The sequence below is a fragment of the Apis dorsata genome, unplaced genomic scaffold, assembly GCF_000469605.1.
Source record: "Apis dorsata unplaced genomic scaffold, Apis dorsata 1.3 scaffold_396, whole genome shotgun sequence".
Lineage (NCBI taxonomy): Eukaryota > Metazoa > Arthropoda > Insecta > Hymenoptera > Apidae > Apis > Apis dorsata.
The window spans coordinates 196,403-200,609 of record NW_006263655.1 but is presented as its reverse complement, the minus strand read 5'-3'; the positions used below and the strand labels follow the sequence as shown (position 1 = coordinate 200,609).

General features: G+C 35.5%; 1 long non-coding RNA gene across 1 annotated transcript; it reads left to right on the top strand.

Moving 5' to 3' along the window:
- Positions 1-1,806: 1,806 nt before the first annotated feature.
- LOC102680481 lies at positions 1,807-4,003 on the top strand. Its single transcript, XR_004150966.1, has 3 exons — positions 1,807-2,233; positions 3,707-3,848; positions 3,926-4,003. It is a non-coding gene; the product is annotated as an uncharacterized LOC102680481 (long non-coding RNA).
- Positions 4,004-4,207: the final 204 nt, after the last annotated feature.

Below are 4,207 nucleotides of genomic sequence, written 5' to 3'. Positions count from 1 at the left end.
CTCTTCCTCCTTCTCCTCCTCCTCCTGCCCATCTCGCGTCCAATTTCGATCGATATTCGACTCTCTCGTTCCGATCTGAAAATTCGAAAGCTGGAAAGGAGAGAAAAAAAAGAAGACCTCGACCTCGTTCGACGCTCGACCTCGACGAATCCAGCCATAAATTCCCGGATGAGGAAACGTTTCGCGTCTGATCCGGATTGAAAAAAAGTCTGTCGAATTACGGGCGAGCATCGGGCATCGCGGCAAAAAGCGTGGAAAAGAAGAAGGATTGGAATGGTTGGGAAGGACGAAATCCTTTTTGGGGTGGACGGAGGGAGGGGAGTTTGTCCATTTGGGATCGGCCGGTGGTCCAATTAGCGCAGCATCCGATAAACGAACTCGCGGCTCGGGGTGGCTGTGCAATTGCTGGTTAGGCCGCCATATAAATTTCTTAGTAGGAGCCGGTCTCTGTACAAGCTTCTGCCAGGCTAACTGTGCCGTATACTGACCGGGCTGACTTTCTTGCGTGGCCGCGCGATGCTCACCTCGACCGGCCGGCCGCGCCTCGCTAAAGGCGTATTAAATGCCTTCCTTCTAGCCTGACCGATCATTCCGCCGACGACAGTTACTATCTGGAATTTGCCGCCTTCCGTCAAACGGAAAGTCTCGAGGAGCCAGCCACAGGCCTCTCCAGGCTTGTACAGTTAACCGTTCCATCGCGAGAGACGAACCGAGCTTTTAAACACCGACGATCCAACCAACCCCTTCCCTTCCGACTCAACCGATTTCGATCTTCCTCTCTTCGCATCGTTTCGAAGGGAATGAAGGAGAGAAAGAGAGAAAGGAACGGATTATCAACAACTTCGATCATCGATCGAATTTCTATTTTTGGACGACAAGTTACAATGCTGATTGGAAAATTAATTTTTCGACTCACCCGATTTCGATCTTGCTCTCTTCGCATCGTTTCGAAGGGAATGAAGGAGAGAAAGAGAGAAAGGAACGGATTATCAACAACTTCGATCATCGATCGAATTTCTATTTTTGGACGACAAGTTACAATGCTGATTGGAAAATTAATTTTTCGACTCACCCGATTTCGATCTTGCTCTCTTCGCATCGTTTCGAAGGGAATGAAGGAGAGAAAGAGAGAAAGGAACGGATTATCAACAACTTCGATCATCGATCGAATTTCTATTTTTGGACGACAAGTTACAATGCTGATTGGAAAATTAATTTTTCGACTCACCCGATTTCGATCTTGCTCTCTTCGCATCGTTTCGAAGGGAATGAAGGAGAGAAAGAGAGAAAGGAACGGATTATCAACAACTTCGATCATCGATCGAATTTCTATTTTTGGACGACAAGTTACAATGCTGATTGGAAAATTAATTTTTCGACTCACCCGATTTCGATCTTGCTCTCTTCGCATCGTTTCGAAGGGAATGAAGGAGAGAAAGAGAGAAAGGAACGGATTATCAACAACTTCGATCATCGATCGAATTTCTATTTTTGGACGACAAGTTACAATGCTGATTGGAAAATTAATTTTTCGACTCACCCGATTTCGATCTTGCTCTCTTCGCATCGTTTCGAAGGGAATGAAGGAGAGAAAGAGAGAAAGAAAGGGATTATCAACAACTTCGATCAGCGATCGAATTTCTATTTTTGAACGACAAGTTGCAACGCTGATTGGAAAATTAATTTTTCGCCGGATATCGTAATTCCGTGTTTCTTCACGCGCAATTATATAATAATAATAAAAATCGGTACGTTTTTATCCGTGTTTCAACAACCTCGCGTAGAAAAATACAAAATGTCGCGTGGGAAGACACTGGCCACCGGCCAAAATTACTTCTTCCGTTCGCGTTATTCGGCCAAGTTCAAAGTGACGAATAGCCTTTCGTTATCCTACAACCACCGAAGATTCCCGGATTTTAGTTTGCATTTTAGTTGGCATCCGCGAATCGTTGCCGCGTTCGCGGATCGGGCTTCTCCATTCTTCTTTCGTTCGAACATCTATCCGCTCGACACGATTTCTTTTAAGTAGGGTTGAGTAAGAGTTCGATTTTGAAATCGAATGGCCACGGGCCGTAATTTTATGAACAATAGCTGCGGCGAACTCCTCCCATTCGTCGATTCCATCCGTTGCGTTATCGTATTTTTGTGAATAGAGCGATTGAGAAATTTCGATTCCGTTGAAATCCTTGAAGAAACTGCAACTCGGAGTCAGGTGACGATTGTATAGTAAAACGTAAGTCTTTTTTACTCTCCATCCCCGTCTCCTGTTCTTATTTGGTAATCACAATGAATCTTTCGTTTATTCGTGTATAAATTTTCTATTATTTTTATAAAATCAATCGTGACATTAAACATTCCATATAGTTTAACGACGTATTAAACAATATATTAATTGAAGTACCATTGCTTTGATGTAGATAAATGAATATAAATTAATACTTATTTAATATTTGTTTAATATTTAAATCGGTACTATACTTATTATATGTTTTAACCGACGTAACAGAAATCGAGCAAAAATATTTCTCTGGCATTTTCGTTTCAATAAAATTGTCTCGATTCGTTTTGGCAAGAAAAAATAAATATATATATTCTCGTTATTCTGCTACTTAAATGCAATTATGAATACTTTTCACATAAATGTTAGATTCTTCAAATCTCTAAAGAGAAGCAATTATTTATAAAATTTAAAATTATTCCGTTTAGAAAATTTTCGTAATAAGGTGATGCAAGGTTGTGATATATATTTGCAGTTTTACGTACTACAACATAAGATCATTCCGCTAATATAATCTGTATTAAATCCAGATAACCTGTCTTTCGAAATACGTGTTATTCGATAAAAAGTAAATGGTACATGTGTACACATCGCACATGCCGTGTAAGCTCGATTTCGATATGAATATTACGTATCTCTTTAATTGTTCAAGATTTTACAAGTAAATGTATCGTATTTATATAACCGGTTAGAATGTAAAAGAAATTTGCATTGTGTGTAATAACTAGGTCAACGGAGTACAAACGAGACATTAGTTATTTTACAAACGAATATATATCTCGTATTAAATTCTTGAAATATATCCAAATTCTATTTAGCGAAAATTTATTATCGCTCTGTGTTCAATATGAAATATGCAATGGAATATATGTGATAACACTCGTATTTTAACAACACTTATTTTAAAAGTTTATTTTCAATACAACAATCATATGATTGCATTATACGTTAGATGCATTGCAAAAAATATCAGCGTCGAATAGAAGAAAACAGAATTGAAACGTGTCTATGATGTAACTATGTATAATGTAAATATTGTTTATATTTGTCTTCACGTTTAGAATAATTAGCAAGTAACTCTAATAAATGATAATTCAATGTATCTTAGCTTTTAGTAAATATTTTTCTCATATAATGTGTTGAATTGTATAACAATGTTAACAGTAATATCAACAAAATGTGTAAAATAAAATTTTCATAATGTCAAAAACAATATTTTTATTATATTCGTAACATAGAATATCGCAACAAGTAGAAACGTTTCTTTAACACGTTTCTTTATAAATAAAAACTTATTATTATTGATATCAAATATTTTGTACTAATATTATAGTATGTTGTATTTTAAATACAGATAAATTATGAATCTATAGAATTATCGCGATATTCGATCGATCGTTAATATAAATATTATCATTTTTTGTTTAGAATATTGCGTATTATTTATTCATGAATGGATAATTTGAAGTAAAGATGGAGGAGGATATAAGTTCAATCGAGGAACAGAATAAATCGTGTCGAGCTAATAAAATATCTCATAAGTCAAATATTCGAAAATTTTTTAGAGATGGTAAGTATATCCAGTCAAAAGATAAATTTCAAAAGTTTCAGATTAAATAACATGTACACGTATATTTTTTATTCTAGTTTGGCGTAGAATTAAAGTTGAAATCAATGGGGAAGAACATAAACGTTCAAACGAGTATGGGGATTATTATTTCTGTAAGTGACTATTTTTACAAATAAAATCTAAAACAATTTAACAAATATTTCAATTCAAACGGTAAATTAAGAATAATTAGGAAAATTGTCGAAAAATCGTATTTAAAAATTGTCTTTTAAATACGATAAGAAAGAAATATTTATAAAAATAATGAATTATTAATTTAATTAATATAAAAATGTGATGAAATATTTATAGTCATTATA